The sequence below is a fragment of the Hyla sarda genome, chromosome 7, assembly GCF_029499605.1.
Source record: "Hyla sarda isolate aHylSar1 chromosome 7, aHylSar1.hap1, whole genome shotgun sequence".
NCBI lineage: Eukaryota > Metazoa > Chordata > Amphibia > Anura > Hylidae > Hyla > Hyla sarda.
Window position 1 is genome coordinate 46,709,186 of NC_079195.1, and position 21,919 is coordinate 46,731,104.

At 41.7% G+C, this 21,919-nt stretch overlaps 1 protein-coding gene across 7 annotated transcripts in view; it reads left to right on the forward strand.

The window, feature by feature from the left end:
- Positions 1-21,919, forward strand: part of PTPRE (protein tyrosine phosphatase receptor type E) — a 245,356-nt gene that overhangs the window by 47,524 nt on the left and 175,913 nt on the right. For 2 of the 7 annotated variants that reach the window (XM_056528880.1, XM_056528882.1), the window contains exon 2: positions 10,988-11,117. The exons of 2 other annotated variants lie outside the window; for them this stretch is intronic. The gene's annotated coding sequence lies outside the window, so the exon portion shown is untranslated. Of the gene's footprint in view, positions 1-5,519; positions 5,631-10,987; positions 11,118-21,919 lie in introns of those variants that run through there. 3 more of the 7 variants (XM_056528881.1, XM_056528884.1, XM_056528883.1) reach the window with 3 other exon arrangements.

The window sequence follows — 21,919 nt, forward strand, 5'->3', positions numbered from 1 at the left end:
GGGTCCCATCCGATATGAGGCCACCTCCGCGTGGTGAATGGGGGGACACATTTTGATCAAAAGGTGCGCTAAGAGCCTCCATTTTTTGACCAAGAGTGCTGTTGCAACTTTCTTTTTTGTATCTATCTATCTATCTCGTATCTATCTTCTATCTATATTTCTATTTTAAATCTATCTATCTGTCTATCTCATATCTATTTGTATATTTATCTTATATCTATCTGGAAAAAAAGGAATATGGCAGCTCTTCAAAAATGATTTCAGAGACGTAAAGCTGGTACTTTATTCGCCCATATGTGCGCAGCATTTCAGATCTTACAGAGTCTTTTTACAGCATATGTATGAGCTGAAATGATGCAAACATATGGGCGAATAAAGTACCAGCTTTACCTCCTTCAACAATTTATGAGAGCTGCCATCACATGTTTTATTTTTGTGGCTTAAAGAGAACATGGAATTGGGGTCCTGGGGGTTGCATCTATCGATCTATCTATCTCATATCTATCTATCTATCGATATATCTATTTATCTATCTCATATTTATCTATCTCATATCTATCTATCATTTATCTCATATCTATCTATCTATCGATATCATATCTATTTATCTATCTCATATCTATCTATCATTTATCTCATATCTATCTATCTCATAACTATCTATCTATATCATATATATCTATCTCATATCGATCTATCTCATATCTATCTATCTATATCATATCTATCTATCTATCTCATATCTATCTATCTCATATCTAACTCATATCTATCTATCTCATATCTATCTATCTTATATCTATCTCATATCTATCTATCTCATATCTAACTCATATCTATCTATCTCATATCTATCTATCTTATATCTATCTCATATCTATCTATCTCATATCTATCTATCTAATATCTATCTATCAATCTATCTATCTATCTATCTATCTATCTATCTCATATCTGTCTATCCAAAGCAAAATTAATCCTCGTAGCACACCCATAAAGTGCAAAAAAAGTGGAAGTTTATTCATCCATCAGGACATACAACGTTTCAGCAGCATCACGCCGGCGCCGCCATTCTCAAGCATCATGCTTGAGAATGGCGGTGTGATGCTGCTGAAACGTTGTATGTCCTGATGGGTGAAAAGACTTCCACTTTTTTTGCACTTTACGGATGTGCTGCGAGGATTAATTCTGTTTTGGATTTACCTTCATGGTCTGCGATTGGGACCATGTTATATGCTGCCTGCACCCCAAGATCTTCTGGATTCCTTTTGGTCGTGCTGCTTCTATAATTTCATGTGGATTTCTCTATCTATCTATTTATATCATATCTATCTATCTATTTCATATCTATCTATTTATATCATATCATATCTATCTATCTATCTATCTATCTAGATAAGTAAATACGATGCAGCACTCCACAAGTAGCAAAGAAGGTGGTTTTATTCCATCATGTGCATAGACAACGTTTCACCAGTCTCACACTGGCTTTTTCAAGCCAGTTTGAAAAAGCCAGTGTGAGACTGGTGAAACGTTGTCTATGCACATGATGGAATAAAACCACCTTCTTTGCTACTTGTGGAGTGCTGCATCGTATTTACTTATCTGGATTAAGGAACCGGAAGGACCCAGGTTCCAGATATGCGGGCACCCCGAATCTCTTTTTTACCCTGGATTTTGGTTGTGCCGTTTTTATTTGCATTGTATCTATCTATCTATCTATCTATCTCATATCATATCTATCTATCTATCTATTTATATCATATCTATCTATCTATCTATCTATCTCATATCTATCTATCTATCTCATATCATATCTATCTATCTATCTATCTATTTATATCATATCTATCTATCTATTTATATCATATCTATCTATCTATCTATCTATCTATCTCATATCATATCTATCTATCTCATATCATATCTATCTATCTATCTATCTATCTATCTATCTATCTATCTCATATCATATCTATCTATCTATTTATATCATATCATATCTATCTATTTATATCATATCTATCTATCTATCTCATATCTATCTATCTCTCCTTTATCTATCATATCAGTCTTCCTATTTATCTATTATCTCCTATCTGTTTGTGCCCCACATCTACATATTATTGAGTGGAAATGCCATCTTGAGGGAAACATGGCTCTTTATCAAATACATTGGAGAACTTGTCCCATTGCCCGGTCCACCATATGTCAGGGGATTGAGCAGCAGATTGATCACTTTTATTAGCATTTGCCATATTGGCTTCTGATATTGGAGGAGAACGTGTTATATAAGACAGACCATGCAGCGCATCGGCCAATGGGAGGAGAGGACAGGAAACGTCCTTCAGTCCTCACGTAATGAGCGTTATAGAGAGGTTAGTGGTGACGGAAGCCGAGGCTGCTGAGTCGTGAAACCAAAGCAGGATGCAGAAGTATCCGTTGCCTTGGACGGAAGTAAATAAATCACTGGACACTCTTATGTCTATTGTACATTATTAAAAAATAAATAAATATGCAACTAAGGATTAGTATCAGCATTGTTTTGGTACATTAATTAAAATATAAGGCATATGCGTTGTCACTTCCTGGGACTATATGAACTGTCATATGGCTGCACCTTCCTTAGTATTGGATTACTGTCCTCTTTAGGGATAATCTAAGCTAGCGTTTCCCAACCACGGTGCCTCCAGCTGTTGCAAAACTACAACTCCCAGCATGCCCGGACAGCCGTTGGCTGTCCGGGCATGCTGGGAGTTGTAGTTTTGCAACAGCTGGAGGCACCCTGGTTGGGAAACACTGATCTAAGCAGAAACAGAAGACACATCTAGGGCCCATGTACACTACAGAATTTAGGCCCTGGAGAAATGAAATGTGAGCTGCAGGTGCAGAATCGGCGCTATTGTCCACATAGTCATTAGGGCCAACCCTATTCATGGCAATGCATTTTGGGATGGAATTCTGCTGAAAGAATGAACATGTGTTTTTTTTTTTCGAATCCAGAATCCCCACTTTGAAAATTCTGCGGTGTGCGCAGAGCAGCCATATCCCTTTGAAAACAATGGGAGACTGCTGCAAGCGACATTCCGCTCGACATTCTGTGCATGGGCCTTTAGGCTACATTCACAGTACGGAATTTCCGATAGGTGCCGCACCCTCCCGTTATCTTTATAGGGGTACTCACGTGGAAAATTATTATTTTTTTTTTAAAATCAACTGGTGCCAGAAAGGTAAACAGATTTGTAAATGACTTCTATTAAAAAAATCTTAATCCTTCCAGTACTTATTAGCGGCTGTATACTACAGAGGAAATGCTTTTCTTTTTGGATTTCTCTTCTGTCACGATCCACATTGCTCTCTGCTGACCTCTGCTTTCCATTTTAAGAACTGTCCAGAGCAGCATATGGGGATTTTCTCCTGCTCTGGACAGTTCCTAAAATGGACAGCAGAGGTCAGCAGAGAGCACTGTGGTCGTGACAGAAGAGAAATCCAAAAAGAAAAGCATTTCCTCTGTAGTATACAGCTGCTAATAAGTACTGGAAGGATTCAGATTTTTTAATAGATGTTATTTACAAATCTGTTTAACTTTCTGGCACCAGTTGATTTAAGAAAAACGTTTTCCACCGGAGTACCCCTTTAATGGGTAATTTCTACGGCAAAAAATTCTGCCGTAGAAATTAAAAATCCAAAACTTTTCTAGAAGGATTAACATGCTCTTTCTTTCGGCGGAAATACATGGTGATGGCGGATGTCCAGTTCTAGATTCCATAGTATAATGTAGCCTCAGGATCCAGGCAGAAAGCTGCCCGATTTGAGTGCCCATTGACTATGTACAAGTCAATCGGCAGTCGATGAAGGGATAAGCTGCTGACAAACAATGACTTATAGGCCTTTTACACAGGAGTTTACATGGAACCCAACCTACCTACAGCCACATGCCCGTAAGTCAAGTCATCTATGTCTGTTGTCACTACCTACAGTCAAGTCTATAGTCAAGTCTATTATAGTCAGCGTGGCTGTCCTAAAGTCTGTCAAAGTCACTACAAGTCCCAGCAAGCTGAAAGGTCCTTCTGTGTTACTGGCCACCTATCTGGGATCCTGGCCTAGCTGTAAAGACTATTACCATCTGTCTTCCCCGGTAAATCTACCGTTAACCCTAACCTGGTCTTGGACTATTATTGCCCTGCCTAACCTTGGGATAGCGGTGCTACCATTCGGGTGGTTACGGGGAAAACTACACCCTGGCGTCACGAACATTTAGAGTTAATCACACTTTATTTCCATTTTGTGCTTTAAAGGGGTATTCCGCTGCTGGAGCCGCCACCGGGAGCTCGTGACATCATAGCCCCGCCCCCTCATGACATTACGCCCCCACTCCCTCAATGCAAGTCTATGGGAGGGGGCGTGGCAGCCGCCACGCCCCCTCCCATAGACTTGCATTGAGGGGGGAGGGGTGTGACGTCATGAGCGAGCGGGGATATGATGTCACAAGCTCACGGCGCTGGCTCCAGCATGCGGAACAGTTTGTTCCAAACGCTGAGCAGCGGAGTACCCCTTTAAATTCTACTTGATTGCTTCGAGGACCTCACCAGCCAAATTGCTGTGATCCTTTACCCATGTGTATACCTCCCAACAATTGAATCCCCTTTCGCAAGACATTTTACACCCTACCTGATCATTCTAGGAGCACCCACAAAAGAATTTACTTATTTGGGAAGAATTTGCAGAAACTATGCCCATTTGAGGCCATTGGACATAGCTAAAGATGGACATGTAGAGTTCCTCCAGTGCCGGCCACAGTTCATCAGGTATCAGCAGACACTGGGGGAGATGGATCAAAACCTGTCCAGAGGAAAAGTTGCCCAGTTGCCCATAGCAACCAATCAGATCGCTTCTTTCATTTTTAACAAGGCCTCTGCAAAATGAAAGAAGCGATCTGATTGGTTGCTATGGACAACTGGGCAACTCTTCCTCTGGACAGGTTTTGATAAATCTTGCCCATTCCTACTACCAGCCTCAGATCTTCGAGTCAGCACGAACCTTCTCCACGGTCCCACTGATTCTACCACAAGAAGGAAGTTATAACTTCCTGTTCCTGTCCCATGTGTTCTTATATGGAGGGACTAAGGCTGCATTCACACCACGTTTTGTACATACGGGTGCCGGATCCGGCGGGGGAGGGGCCAACCAGGTGCTCCCGTACCCCAGCCGAATCAGCCCGTGACTCCATTTACTTTAATGAGCTGATCGGAGTCAATCGGTGACTCCGGTCGGCTCAGTTTTGACCCGTATCTGGTTTTGAACCGGACCTAAAACCGTAGTATACTACGGTGTTAGGTCTGGTCAGGAAACCGCGTACGGGTCAAAACTGAGCCGACCGGAGTCACCGTTTGACTCCGATCAGCTCATTAAAGTAAATGGAGTCACGGGCTGAATCGGCTGGGGTACAGGAGCACCTGGTTTGCCCCTCCCCCGCCGGATCCGGCACCCGTATGTACAAAACGTGGTGTGAATGCAGCCTTAGATGCACTGAAACAGTTTCATGGACCCGGGAGGAGACATTACTGCTGTCCCTGTTTTATGCTGCCCTTGGATCAGGCAGGATGAAGCCACTGACAGATTTACTTTAGGTTGGTATTAAAGGGGTACTCCACTTGAAAACATTTTCTTATCAACTGGCTCCAGAAAGTTAAACAATGGCAACAGTGCTCTCTGCTGACATCTCTGCTTGTCTCGGGAACTGCACAGAGTAGAAGAGGTTTGCTATGGGGATTTGCTTCTGCTCTGGACAGTTGCCGAGACACGTGTCATCAGAGAGCACTAAGACAGAAAAGAACAACTCAACTTCAGCAGCTCGTAAGTACTGAAAGGATTACGATTTTTTTATAGAAGTAATTTACAAATCAGTTTAACTTTCTGGAGCCAGTTGATATATATATATATATATATATATATATATATATATATATATATATAAAAATGTTCCTGGATAACCCCTTTAAACAGATTTGTAAGTTACTTCTATTAAAAAAAATGTAAACTACTTCTATTAAAAAACCCTTCCAGTAATTATCAGCTGTTGTATACTACGAAGGAAGTTCTTTTCTTTTTGAATTTCATTTCTCTGTCTGACTACAGTGCTCTCTGCTGACACCTCTGTCTATTTTAGGAAATGTCTGGAGTAGGAGAAAATCCCCATATCAAACCTCTCCTGCTCCGGACAGTTCCTGAAGTGGACAGAGGTGTCAGCAGAGAGCACTGTGGTCAGACAGAAAAGAAATGAAAAAAGAAAAGAACTTCCTCTGGAGCATACAGCATCTGATAAATATTGGAAGGATTAAGATTTTTTTTTTTATAGAAGTAATTTACAAATCTGTTTAACTTTCTAACACCAGTTGATTTAAAATAAAATGTTTTTCAGTGGAGTACCCCTTTAATAATAGTGCACGTAGATAATATGGTCAGTCTAGTGACAAGTACCCTTTAAATCATACCTGTCTTATCACAGAAAAAAATGAGGCATATATATCTTACTCACTAGGTCATGCAGATTCTTTACATGTCTTTTTTATGTGTCTAGCTTCTGTATTTGACTCACAAATCCCTCTGCTCTGCTGCTCACTCATTCTGACATCCACTGCTCAGGAAGGGGGAGTGTCAGAGCCAAGCACTGAGCCCGTCTTCACTCACCATGCATTTACTTCCTCCCTGAGTCTGCTGTGCTGGTCTTTTTTTTATCCAGTCACTGCAGGCTGCTTTGTAACCCCCTCCTCTCTGTTTTCAGATAGGAGTCTGATAGACAGGACCGGAGTGATCACAGAGGAGTCCTCTCTTTCTGGTCTTTGTCTCAGTCTGTGCTTCAGCTGGGACAAAGATAATGCTGCAGCTGAACAGCATTATGTTCTGGTTGGTATGGGGACCCCTAGTGGTCTTTTTTTATTAGCCATAATTTCTATAAAAAGGAGACACATTTGTTTTATGAAATATATTAGAAAGGTTAAAGTTTTGCCAAGTTGTACACCATATAAAAATGTTTTAATTCATTTTAAGCAGTGGTCTCCAAACTGTGTCCCTCCAGATGTTGCAAAACTACAACTCCCAGCATGCCCGGACAGCCAACGGCTGTCCGGGCATGCTGGGAGTTGTAGTTTTGAAACATCTGGAGGGACACAGTTTGGAGACCACTGCTTTAAAGAACAGCTTTAGCTCTGCTGTATCCGAGCGTGTTCATATTATATCCCATGGTGCATTAATATAAATTCCTAACCATCCCAGCATAAGGTAGAAGAACTGACTATTAGTCTTGAGCACAAATATTAGTAATGCGAATTTTTATCACGAATAACGGCACTATTCATAATGACGAATATTCTTTTTATTTATTTATTTTTTTAATTGTTTTTCACATGCAAATTTTCCATGAGAATTTTAATGCAAATTTTCCAATGCGAATGAACGAACATAGCGAATATGCAAATTTCGCAAACACAGGACGAATAATCGTCTACGTATTCGCGGAATTTCGCAAATTCAAATATGGCCGCTGCCGCTCATCACTACTGACTGTGAGATAATTGGTATAAAAAGCCGCTGCCAGGTGATACCAGTCCAGACCCTGTCAGTTTCGTCTGCGGGTTCACCCTATTTCCATAAAATTTGCAAGAACCTCCATGAACTTGACCTGTTCTATATTTATTACAAGGTCAGACTTAATACTTGTGGTTTTTCTTTTTTTTTTTCTCTTTACAACGCCAACTTCTCCTTTCTAAAGGAAACATCTCCATCTTTTAAGAAGGCGTCTGAGCTTTATCTCGGTGACACAGATTCACAAGCCATTCGCCGGCACAGTCAGATAATTGGCTTTAATGACGATTGGTTTTAAATGAATGGCAATAGGGAATTAGCTGAAAATTGAACTTTGCAGCGGTTTGATCCTGTTAAATAATGGGGCTGTGGGAATGGCACGCTCTCCTCCTCCGAAATAGATCTTGTTTACTAACGTCCTTGTGAATTTTTTTTTTTTTTTACATTTTTCCCGGGATCCGTGTCCTCATTCCTGACGCCTGCACGCCGCCCTAAGGGGAATAGTGCTGGAATTAGGTCAGATGGAAACGAATCCATGTCTGCCAGTCATTGGGCCTTCTGCATTCACATGTGGTCAAGTGGAAATCAGAGGCTGAGGGTTGATAGTTCCCCAGAGATCATTTATATATTAGACTCATTTATTTATTTATTAATGTTGGTTTTCAGTTTAAAGGGGTACTCCGGTGGAAACCTTTTTTAAAATTTTTTTTTTTTTAATCAACTGGTGCCAGAAAGGTAAACAGATTTGTAAATTACTTCCATTAAAAATTCTTAATCCTTTCAGTACTTATTACTGAAATTTTTTTCTTTTTGGAACACAGAGCTCTCTGCTGACATCACAAGCACAGTGCTCTCTGCTGACATCTCTATCCATTTTAAGAGCTGTCCAGAAAATCCCCATAGCAAACATATCCTGCTCTGGACAGTTCCTAAAATGGACAGAGATGTCAGCAGAGAGCACTGTGCTTGTGATGTCAGCAGAGAGCTCTGTGTTCCAAAAAGAATAGAATTTCCTCTGTAGTATTCAGCAGCTAAAAAGTACTGGAAGGATTAAGATTTTTTAATAGAAGTCATTTACAAATCTGTACAAAACTTTCTGGCACCAATTGATTTAAAAAAAATATAAAAATGTTTTCCACCTGAGTGCCCCTTTATGGGTATGTTCACACTGAAGAATCTCTGCTCGCGGAACTCCAATAAGGAATTCCGCTTGGACATTCCATCTGCCTAAATCCTTCGGCGGTAGGACCGTGCAGACCTGTGTTGTCACCATTGACGGCAATGCAGTACGCACATAATTTCAGTGACGGAATTTCCGTGGAAGACTCATTCACACTATTTCGTTCACACTGCAGAATCTCCGTCCGGCTATATTTCGGGTCGGAGAGTCGGTCTGAGCGGGCGCAGCCGAGATCCTTCAGCCATAGGACTGCACGGACGTCAATGTATTCTGCGCGTAATACAGCCAAAAGAACAAACATGTTCATTTATTCACAATAAAGGTGGTGTGGCACTGCTAGTGGTGTCCTGAGGTATGAGACGGCAGATGGATACTAGTGTAGCTATGTTGCTGGAGGTGGTGCTCAGATATGGCAAGCAGTGTACAGATCAATCCATAAGGAAAAGAAAATATCGGCACTCACCAATTCAGCCTGCAAGTCTTCTTTATTGAAGCATACTTACATATAGGGTACAGAAGAGAAGGGTAGTGGGGGGGATAGTGAAAGGCGACCAAGCTCTTGTTTCGCAGGCTTGGCGTGCTTCGTCCGGCCAACTGGCCGGACGAAGCACGCCAAGCCTGCGAAACAAGAGCTCGGTCGCCTTTCACTATCCCCCCACTACCCTTCTCTTCTGTACCCTATATGTAAGTATGCTTCAATAAAGAAGACTTGCAATTTGAATTGGTGAGTGCCGATATTTTCTTTTCCTTATGGATTGATATGTTCATTTATTCGGTACACGAATTTCTGAGAATTTCCCGTCGCTGAATGGGTCAACAGAAGTGCAGCGGAATCTCCAAGCAGAATTCTTGATTCTGTAGAGTGAACCTATCCTCATACTGAACATCAATATTACAACATCCAACTCTCTGCAGAACCATGACCAGAATAATGCAGAAGCTGGATTGATCCTGTGGGTATTGTCTCCCTCTACGTTCTTTATCCAGGCACTGCAGTTTAAATGGGCTTTGCCACCAAGGACACCTATCTACATGTCAGACCCCCACAATCTTAAAGGGGTACTCCAGTCGAAAACTATTTTTTTTTTCAAGCCAACTGATGTCAGAAAGTTAAACAGATTTGTAAATTACTTCTTTTTAAAAATCTTAATCCTTCCAGTACTTACTTATCAGCTGCTGTATGCTCCAGAGGAAGTTGAGTTGTCCTTTTTCTGTCTGACCACAGTGCTCTCTGCTGACACCTCTGTCCATGTCAGGAACTTTCCAAAGTAGGAGAAAATACCCATAGCAAACCTATCCTGCTCTGGACAGTTCCTGACATGGACAGAGGTGTCAGCAGAGAGCATTGTGGTCATTGTGGTCATTCCTCTGTAGTATACAGCAGCTGATAACTATTGGAAGGGTTAAGATTTTTTTATCCACCAGAGTACCCCTTTAAGAACAGGGCTCCTGAAGCTTTTTTTTCAGAGGCCTTGTTAAAAAATAAGGATGCAATCTGATTGGTTGCTATGGGCAACAACGCCTCTCTTTCTCTACCCAGGTTTTGATAAATCTCCCCCTTTGTTCCTAGAATTCCAGCTGTCCTGTTAAGTTCCTATTGGCAAATGCCTTTTACTAGTATTGATTTCATATAGCGATATCCCTGCCTATAGCAAAGGACAAATCTGTCAATCAAATTGGTCTAGATTTCCGTAAAATGTTAAATCGATTCCTTGCCATGATCCTGTTTCTTGGAGAACATTGCAGCATTATCTTACAAGCTGTAGAGACTTCCAGGCATCTGAGACCTTTATTATATTCTTATTTCTTCCATTATTCTGTAACCCGAAGAACTGGGGGGATAGTATATGAATTCTGGAGGTCCCAGCATGACTGTGATAAATGGCCCCCTCGGCTCCTCGGAGCCGGAGCGTTCAGATGTACTGGAATATATGTGGGATTGCAATTAATATAAAAGATGAGGTGTTTCCTCTTATACACTGCAAGCAGAGCATAAGAAGTGCGGAAGATAGGACGAGCACAGTGATTTATGGCGGAGGAGGAAATGAGATTGAGGGTGGGGGGAGACAGGCTGAAGAAAACTGTATGTTCTCATTGGGAAACACATAAAAGCCGGTGTGTGATCTACACTATTGGGTTTATGCGGGTGGAAAACTGAAAAATATATATTATTTATAATATTATTAATACATATATTAATTATAAGTTTTATCTCTTTCTAAGAAAGACGGGTAACAATCAATGTGACTCCCAATACTGATCAATACCCCCAATGGGATCAGAATCCTGAATGCAGAATCTCACCAGTATTGCAATAGAGCTTGGCTTTCGGGAAAGGCAGATGTAAGGGCAGGTAAGTTAGTTTTCACCAAGGTTTCCTAAATATAATTTTATATATATATAAATGTATTATTATTATTATTATTATTTTTAGAAATAGCCCTTAAAGCGTACCTGTCATATTACAGAAAAAAAATCTTCTGGATGTTACTCACAAGGTCATACAAATTCTTTATGTGTCTTTTTTGTGTGTCTAGTTTCTGTATTGGGCACACAAATCTCTCAGTTCTGCTGCTCATTCATTCTGACATCCACTGATCATGAATGGGTGTGCCCGAGGCAAGCACTGAGCCGCCCTTACTCACCATGCATTCACTTCCTTTCTGAGTTTGCTGTGCTGGATCTCTTTATCCATTCACTGGGGAGAATTAGGGGCAAAAACCCTCATAGTATTGAATGAAATTGGCTCCCTTATGGGGCTGAGTAATGAAACCAGGACAGTAGGGCCTAATGCCCCACCTTATACTCTCATGATCCTTCCTACCTTTCTTGTTTGCTAACATTGCAGTGCCTATAGAGCATTGTTTCCCAACCAGTATGCCTCCAGCTGTTGCAAAACTAAAACTCCCAACATGCCCGGACAGCCAAAGTCTCACAGCTCACAGCTCTGCTGGTGGTTTTTCTCCTGGAAAACAGAAGGGTCGGGCAGTTTAAATCCACCATGCCCAAACCTCTCCCCTGACATCATCAGTTGAGGAAGAGTCAAAAGTCCTCTTTATGCATTAGGCCTACTGTGTAATGTATATGGGGATCTTCCAGCTGTTCCCCAACCGATTATGTGAGGGGAGAGAAGGATAGGGCATGGTAGATTTCAACTGTCTATCCCTTTTGGTTGTGGGGAAGAAGGATTGGGCATGGTGGATCTTAACTGCCCGACCTTTTGGTTTTGAGAAGCATTGGGCATGGTGGATTTCAACTGTCTGACCTTTTGGTTTTGGGGGAGAAAGATTATGCAAAGTAAATTTTAACTGCCTGACCTTTTGGTTTTGGGGGAAAAGGATTGGGCACAGTGAATTTCAATTGCCCGATCTTTTAGTTTTGGGAAAGAAGGATTGGGTATTGTGGATTTCAATTGCCCGACCTTTTGGTTTTGGGGGAGAAGGATTGGGCATGATTGATTTCAACTGTCCTACCTTTTAGCTTTGGTAAAAAAAAGGATTGGGCACAGTGGATTTTAACTGCCCGACCTTTTTCTTTTGGGGGAGAAGGATTGGGCACGGTGGATTGCAACTGTCCAACCTTTTAATTTTGGGGAGAAGGATTGGGCGTAGTGGATTTCTACTGTCCAACCTTTTGGTTTTGGGAGAAAAGGATTGGGTACAGTGGATTTCTACTGTCTGACCTTTTGGTTTTGGGAGAGAAGGATTGGGCACAGTGGATTTCAACTGCTCAATCTTTTGGTTTTCAGGGAATTAAACCACAGCAGAGTTGTGTGGCATCGGATTACTTCTCTCTTCCTATTCAGAGTACTTGAACAATTAGCCCAGCTTAAAGGAATAGAAATACACAGCTAATTTATTTTAAAAATAGCTCCACGTCTGTCTTCAGGTTGGGTGTGGTTTTTACAACTTGGGTCCATTCACTTCAATGGAACTGAGCTGCAGAACCACACCCAACCTGGAGACAGACAAGGAGCTGTTTTTGAAAGGAAGTACCTCAGTTTTTTCTATTCCTGGATAACCCCTTTAACATTCATGTGTAGTAGGTGAATGGAAGAGAGAGCAGTCTGTCACCCAGAGTTTTGGCCGACATCTATTGAAGATGTTAAAGCACCTTTAAGGTCTACCTATAACATAATAATATTGTCAGAACCCATAGGGTTAAATGTTTCTGAGAGTTTCCTTTGTGTACTTTTTGTTGCTGGGTTCCGCCCGGCTATCTGCACTGGTCAGCTAACCTTAATTGGAGCACCTGTTCTGGCTCCTATAAAAGCTGACAGCCTGCTCTCACACCCTGCCTGCGAAAGAGCTTCAACTCCTGGTTAGCGTGTATATTGTTTCCTGTATTTTGACATATCTGATTTATTGGCTTCGTACTGTGACCCTTCTCCTGTTTCTGCGACTTGGCACTTCTGTGATCTCTTGGTACGGACTTACAGTATCCTGATTTTGACTGTATTGTTGTTCGTTGTGTTGACCCTAACTTCCCTCACTATTTCAGGAAGGGTCCGGCAACATGGTTGTCGATCCTCTGTCTAGGGCAGATGGGCAAATAGGCAGGGAAAGGGGGAATGGGCGAGAATAGTGTTGCACTCCTTCCCTGCCCATACGTGACAAATATCCTTCAATGCTCCAAGGCTCTATGTTTCTTTGTTACAGAGCTTCTAACCTCCAGCTTCACATAGTCATAGAGGTATATGACACAATTTGCTTGGGGCCCATATTTTCATCTTTTGGGTCATTGATCTGTGTGGGTGGTCTTACTAATCTTTGTTATCTACATAACAAGACTACAAATGTGTACACATGTAATCAGAGATATTCTTATAGACGTCTTTAGAGGCTGCGGAGAACATCTGAGAACAGTGTATTTTATCTAGAAATGTAGTTGTAGGCAGTAGAAAGCAACAGGGAGACTTCCACTTCAACGTGGTAACCCTGGGATCCAGATTAAAGCGTTCGTAATAACAATCATTTTCTTCAGCGGGAAAACTTCTATACATGTTAATAGATTGCCTTCTCTCTAACACAAAAAATGTCATTACATTATCCAATTGTCCCCCGCAGTGAGTCACTTAAAAGCTAAGTGGACAAGCCGATTGCCTGGGTTCGCAGACCTTTCCTGCCTGACAACAGAGAACAATAGCTAGACGGCCTTATCACGCTCATTTCATATGGTTGAGTAAAACTTGTAACTACCTGTTACATTCTTTATAGACTAATCCTGTTATCTATTCCTGTGTTTTGTCTCGGGGTAGCAACATGATGCGAGGTAGCAACATGTACAACTCCAAAATAATGCCTCAGCCGAGACAAGGGTAAGTTACAACTTAAAGGGGTACTCCGCGCCTAGACATCTTATCCCCTATCCAAAGGATAGGAGATAAGATGTCAGATCGCCGGGGTCCCGCTGCTTGGGACCCCGGGGATCGCTGCTGCAGCACCCCGCTATCATTACTGCGCAGAGCGAGATCGCTCTGCACGTAATGACGGGCAATACAGGGGCCGGAGCATCGTTACGTCACGGCCCGCCCCCGTCAATACAAGTCTATGGGAGGGGGCGTGGCGGTCGTCACGCCCCCTGCCATAGACTTGCATTAAGGGGACGGGCCGTGATGTCATAAGGGGCGGAGCCATGACATCACGATGCTCCGGCCCCTGTATCGCCCGTCATTACGCACAGAGCGAACTCGCTCTGTGCAGTAATGATGGCGGGGTGTCGCAGCGGCGATCCCCGGGGTCCCCAGCAGTGGGACCGCGGTGATCTAACATCCAAAGGATAGGGGATGAGATGCCAGGGGCGGAGTACCCCATTAAACCAACAAATCCTGTTCCCGGGATCAAAAATACCCTTATTATTACCCCACCCTTAATCCATTTATGTAAAACCAGGTACATGTACCTGATGATTAGGGATGACTTCCCACATTAACAGGTACATGATGGGCGCTGTGACAGTTTATTTAGCTTGGCTGCGGTCCCTGGCCGGCGATCGCTCCTATTGATCCGTCAGTACAGACGGACCTATAGCAGGGATCTGGCGGGGGTCTCCTCCTTCCCCCTCTCCTCCGTCGCTTCACGCAGTGAAGCGATTGGTGGTGAGGGGTGCCCCTTAGGGGGAGGCCACCAGAATAGATTTTTTTATGTATACCACCTCATAAAAAATATACCGTAATAAAATATGATCAGTGTCTCATGTACCCCAGAATGGTACCAATGAAAGCGTCAACTTGTCTCCCAAAAATATTTTTGCACCCCAAGACCAACTTTATATGATGCCAACAAAATATCCTAAACTAAGAGAATGCCCCAAAATCCACACAGCATGCCTTCATGTCTGAGGCCTGTGTAAGAGACACGCAGTGCCCAAAGGCCACATATGGGATATTTTTAAATACATCAGAATTCGGGTAATAAATCTTGAGTTGTATTTCTTTGTCAACCTATTGTGTTAAAGAAAAAAAAGTGGATTAGAATGAAAAATCGGCAAAAAAAAAAAATGAAATTTTAAAATTCCGCCTCCACTTTGCTTTAATTTGTGTGAAACGCCTTAAGGGTTAATAAACTTCCTTAATGTCATTCTGACTACTTTAAGGGGTGAAGTTTATAAAATGGGGGTGATTTATGGGGGTATCTAACTAACAGGCTCCTCAATTCCACTTCAGAACTGAACTGGTCCCTGAAAAATCAAATTTTTTTATTTTCTTGAAAATCTGGAAAATTGATGCTACACTTATAAACGTTCTAACATTCTAAAAAGTAAAAGAATGTTTATCAAATGATGGAAACATAAAGAAGACATATTGTAGATGTGAATTAATCATTAAAGGGGTATTCCTGCCCTAAGACATCTTATCCCCTATCCAAAGGATAGGGGATAAGATGTCTGATCGTGGGGGGTCCCACCGCTGGAGACCCCCCGCAATCTCTCATTCCGCACCCACCGTTGTGAGCTCTCCGCAGCGCTGGAGGCTCCGAGTGTGAAGCGTTATGACCTCGGGGCCTGAGTATCGTGACATCAAGAGGGGGCAGGGCTATGAGGTCACGAGGTCCCCGCTCCAGCGTTTGGAACAGTTTGTTCCAAACGCTGAGCAGCGGAGTACCCCTTTAATAGTTTTTGAAAGACCTCTCAGCAAAAATGACCTTGTTAATAGTTTCCACGCAGCAGGACCAAAAAGAACGAACACAAAACTGAATCATGGCTTCTTTATTTCACCTCTAAATAGGTGTGGGTGGCAGTCATTGAGCATGATGACCAGTGTCTTGACTTTTGGACGGCCGACATCTGTGCCGGAACTCAACGTTCTGTACTCTTTTTTTTTTTTTGGGGCTTTTACTAAAACTTCAGTCTTGTCCCAACACACACAGGTATGGAAATTTCTGCAATAGATTATCAGTCAGGTCCAGCGTTCCATGGAATGTGTACATGTCTGTGCTACAATAGTTGGCAGTGCCATGTTACACAATACACCGTGCGCTAGAAGTAATCTCTTCTTTCTAAACAGGTTTGCTCAGTTTTATATTGATACAAGCCAAGGATTAGAGGTTTAGTATTTGGATATAGTGTGTGTAGCAAAAGACAACTGGAATTGTAAAATTGCAAAGAACACATTTTTGAATATGTTTCACATCTCTAGACAAGCAGAATAAACCAGAATGGTAGGAGAAATGTTACAGTCATGGTCGTAAATGTTGGCACCCCTGAAATGTTTCTAGAAAATGAAGTATTTCTCACAGAAAAGGATTGCAGTAACACATGTTTTGCTATACACATGTTTATTCCCTTTGTCTGTATTGGAACCAAACCAAAAAAGGGAGGAAAAAACTGCAAACTGCTCCAGGTCTCTCTTATTGGAAGGCGCCTTTTCCCAACAGCAATTTTAAGATCTCTCCACAGGTGATCAATGGGATTTAGATCTGGACTCATTGCTGCCACTTCAGAACTCTCCAGCGCTTTGTTGCCATCCATTTCTGGGGGCTTTTCGATGTATGTTTGGGGTCATTGTCCTGCTGGAAGACCCAAGATCTCGGACGCAAACCCAGCTTTCTGACACTGGGCTGTACAGTTCGACCCAAGATCCGTTGGTAATCCTCAGATTTCATGATGCCTTGTACACATTCAAGGCACCCAGTGCCAGAGGCAGCAAAACAACCCCAAAACATCATTGAACCTCCACCATATTTCACTGTAGGTACTGTGTTTTTTTCTATCTAGGCCTCATTCCGTTTTCGGTAAACAGTAGAATGATGTGCTTTACCAAAAAGCTCTATCTTGGTCTCATCTGTCCTCTAGACATTTTCCCAGAAGGATTTTGGCTTACTCAAGTTCATTTTGGCAAAATGTAGTCTTGCTTTTTTATGTCTCTGTGTCAGCAGTGGGGTCCTCCTGGGTCTCCTGCCATAGTGTTTAATTTGATTTAAATGTCGACATTCACGCTGACACTGATGCTCCCTGAGCCTGCAGGACAGCTTGAATATCTTTGGAACTTGTTTGGGGATGCTTATCCACCATCTGGACTATCCTGCCTGGACACCTTTCATCAATTTTTCTCTTCCGTCCACGCCCAGGGAGATTAGTTACAGTGCCATGGGTTCCAAACTTCTTGATAATATTGCGCACTGTGGACAAAGGCAAATTTAGATCTCTGGAGATGGACTTGTAACCTTGAGATTGTTGATATTTTTCCACAATTTTGGTTCTCAAGTCCTCAGACAGTTCTCTTCTCCTCTTTCTGTTGTCCATGCTTAGTGTGGCACACACAGACACACAATGCAAAGACTAAGTGAACTTCTCTCCTTTTTATCTGTTTTCAGGTGTGATTTTTTGATTTTCCACACATGTTACTTGCCCCAGGTGAGTTTATAGGAGCATAACATGCTTGAAACAATCTTATTTTTCCACAATTTTCAATGGGTGCCAATAATTTTGTCCAGCCCATTTTTGGAGTTTGGTGTGACATTATGTCCAATTTTCTTTTTTTCCTCCCTTTTTTGGTTTATTTCCAATACACACAAAGGGAATAAACATGTGTATAGCAAAACATGTGTTACTGCAATCCTTTTCTGTGAGAAAAACATAATTTTCTAGAAAAATTTCAGGGGTGCCAACATTTACGGCCATGACTGTACATGTAGAGATTCCAATGTGAATTTGTCAGGGGCTGTGCCTTATCTCTACGGGGTGGATGGATTACAGTTGCACCTTGATGTATGAAGGGCCAAAACACCCACACACCACATATGAAATGCCCATCTGTCCTGGATGTAAACACTGGACATCATGATTGGGGGAACAGTTTGATCTTTGCTATAGGGTCGCTTTACTTCCATATACTGTACTTGCAGTCTTAATTTTGGTGGGCCAGTCCTGCAAACTGACCAAAATTAAGGCTGGTTTTATACAAGCATATGACGTCCATATTCCAGATGCAAGTCCCACCCTGACTGCATTTCTGATGACTCTGACAGCTGCCAGTTCTGGTCATTAGACACACGGACAGGCTGGGACTTGTGTCCATAATATTGATGCAATCTATTATGCTTGTGTGATGTCCCAGTATGGGATATGCATCTCACAGTCCTATCAGCTTGAGTCCCTGTATGTCCCCAGGGCTCACATGCACTGCACCCCTATAGTCTGTATAATTGTATATTATATATAAAGAACCTTTGATATGGTCACATGGTTATTGATCACATGATAATAGTTGTCACATGTTAAAGTCACATGTTTTGTTACCCAGAGAGCACCAGGTGACCAGATGACCCGCAGCTAGCCTATGGGCTCCTTGCTCAGCCCCCCTTTATAAGAGGGGGAGGTACTACAATCACTCTCTTCCACCACATTCTCTGCTGAGGTCAAGTCTAGTCCAGACGTCTCAGACCCAGTGTCCAGCACATCTGGAGGCCTCAAGCCTAAATTACAGCCACAAGTCAGTAAGTCATCTCTGTCTGCTGTCACTATCTTCAGTCAAGTCAAGCGTGGCTGTCCTAAAGTCTGTCAAATCACTGCAAGTCCCAGCAAGCTGCGAGGTCCCATGTGTTACTGGTCACCTCTCTGGGATCCTGGCCTAGCTGTATAGACTGTACCATCTGTCTACCTCAGTAAAGCTACCATTAACCCTAACCTGGCCTTGGACACTTATTTTCCCTGCCTAGCTAGGACTAGTGGTGCTACCGTTCGGGTGGTTCTCAGTAAAACCGTGCCCTGGAATGACGAACATTTAGGGATTAACACCATCTGCCCCATACACCTCACATCGCACCCCCGTGGCACACCACACTTGTGTGAAACCGGCAAAAGAGTGGTGTGGTTTATGCAACCCCCACCCATAGAGCCGATTTTAGGTTTATTACCAGATGAATTAGCTTTTCTCAGGCAGGAGTTGAGTATCCTGATTTTTTCGATTTCAATGTTGGTAACAAGTATGCAGAGGGTGTTTTATTTACCATTTTTCTAATATTTTAATAGTGCATCCCATATTGATCCAGAAACATTAGGCAGTGCATGTTGGCACCAGATAATGTGATTACTGTACAAGCACTCAGGTTTTTTTTTTTAATATATTTTTGAATTACAACATTGTAGGGGATGGGGCCTGGTGTCTGCTTTCATCTCTTATTAAGCTGATGGAAACAGGGTCTAATAGAGTTGATTTGTTCACATTGGACACTACATTTAAAGGGGTACTACATTTTTTTTAATCAACTGGTGCCAGAAAGTTAAACAGATTTGTAAATGACTTCTATTTAATAATCTTAATATCTTCCAGTACTTATCTTCCAGTACGTATCTTCCAGTACTTATCAGCTGCTGTATACTACAGAGGAAGTTCTTTTCTTTTTGAATTTCCTTTCTGTCTGACCACAGTGCTGTCTGCTGACACCTCTGTCCATTTTTTAAGGAACTGTCTAGAGTAGGAGCAAATCCCCATAGCAAACCTATTCTTCTCCGGACAGTTCCTAAAATGGACAGAGGTGTCAGCAGAGAGCACTGTGGTCAGAAAGAAAGGAAAAGAACTTCCTGTGGTGCATACAGCAGCTGATAAGTACTGGAAGGATTAAGATTTTTAAATAGAAGTAATTTACAAATCTGTTTTACTTTCTGGCACAAGTTGATTTAAATTTTTTTTTTCCAGGGGAGTACCCCTTTAAGAAGAATCCCCTGATAATAAGCTGATCACAGGGTTTCATGCAGCCGGGACCCTCAGAGATGCACTGTTGTTTGTAAGGGAACTTGGCATCAAATGTTTAAAGGGTACCTCTCATCAAATAAACTTTTGATATATTTTAGATATGTTGAATGTTGAATAATGGTGAATAACTTTCCAATAGCATGTTAATGAAAAATATGCTTCTTTCTATTGTATTTTTCCCGATCAGTCCTGTCAGCAAGCATTTCTGACTCATGCTGGAGTCCTAAACACTCAGAGCTGCCAGCCTGCTTTGTTCACAGCCAAACAGGCTGTGAACAAAGCAGGCTGGCAGCTCTGAGTGTTCTCCTTTGTGAACAAAGCAGACTGGCAGCTCGTAGTGTTTAGGACTCCAGCATGAGTCTGAAATGCTTGCTGCCAGGACTGGTAGGGAGACCCCTAGTGGTCATTTCTTCAAAGTGGAAAATTAAATAGAAAGAAGCATATTTTTTTTATAACATGCAATTGTAAAGTTATTCTGATGAGTTTTTTTTTGATGAGAGGTACCCTTTAATTTTCTGCAGTGCCACCACATGAGAAATGCAATGTTTCATAGTACTCTTTGAAATCATTAGGCTGTCTGTAGGGTACGGATAGGTTTGGTCCTCCAAGGTGAGAGACACTCTTTGTAGCCACTCTTTATTTTATCAGTGATATCTGATTCTGAGATATCTGGATGACATTCAAAAAGTGTACAGCTACCTCATGGGTTGTCCCTCTCCCTTCGAAGAGTGCTGAATAGTAACCTGGCATTCTTCATGGGCAGATGAGTAGGCATAATTCAGTATATCTCAGGTAGGAGTCTAAAAAAGATAAATAAAGGTCCCTGTGGGGACTGTAGTTGTAGCCATACTGATTGACACCCGATATTTCCAGAAACAGAAGAAACTGTAGAGCAGTGTTTCCCAACCAGGGTGCCTCCAGCTGTTGCAAAACTACAACTCCCAGCATGCCCGGACAGCCAACGGCTGTCCGGGCATGCTGGGAGTTGTAGTTTTGCAACAGCTGGAGGCACCCTTGTTGAGAAACACTGCAGTAGAGGATGACTCTCAGATTTGTTTTTATTCTTTTTTTTTGTTTTTTTTACTAGTTTAAAGTTTTTTTTATTGACCTTGCTTGCATTCATGTTGCTTTAAAAATAATGTACTATACTGTTTATCTGCTAAAAAATTTTCATGTGCACCATATACTTTTTATTATTTATTCCTAGATGAAGATTTTAGCCTTTTGCACACTGTCAGTTGGAATTGTAATGTGTGCTGTTTTATTTTTTTTTATTTTTTTTCCTAGTTTAAAGGAGTTGTAGTTTTGCAACAGCTGGAGGCACCCTTGTTGGGAAACACTGCAGTAGAGGATGACTCAGATTTTCTTTTTTTTTTTTTTTTACTAGTTAAATTTTTTTTTTTTTTTATTGACCTTGCTTGCATTCATATTGCTTTAAAAATAATTTATTTTACTGTTTATCTGCTAAAAATGTTTCATGTGCACCATATACTTATAATTTTAGTTGGAATTGTAATGTGTGCTCTTTGACTTCCCATTTGTAGACATTTTATTAATATAATATATATGCCTTGGTAATATTTTACGGCATTGTTGGATCTGCTAAAATTGGTCTCCGTTACCCCCCTCGGTAGCCTGAGGGAGGCTTTGCTCGGTCACAGACATTGCATTTATTTTTATGCACAAAATCCTGATCATTCGTTTTGCTTACTATAAAATCCGAATCTTGGCTGTAATGGGAAGTGACACATGAGCACAGTTTGGTACAGCTGAATAACCATAGGACCGGCTTGTCTGAAACGCACTGGAGTGTGTAGCTCTGCATTTCTCATGCAGGGGGAGAGTAGCCTGTATTCTGCTTACTGAACTTATGTGATGGGAAATTAAACAGATGGTCCTGAAAGAAAACATACAAAGATGTATTTCCTACTCATCCTTAAAGGGGTACTTTTTTTTTTTTT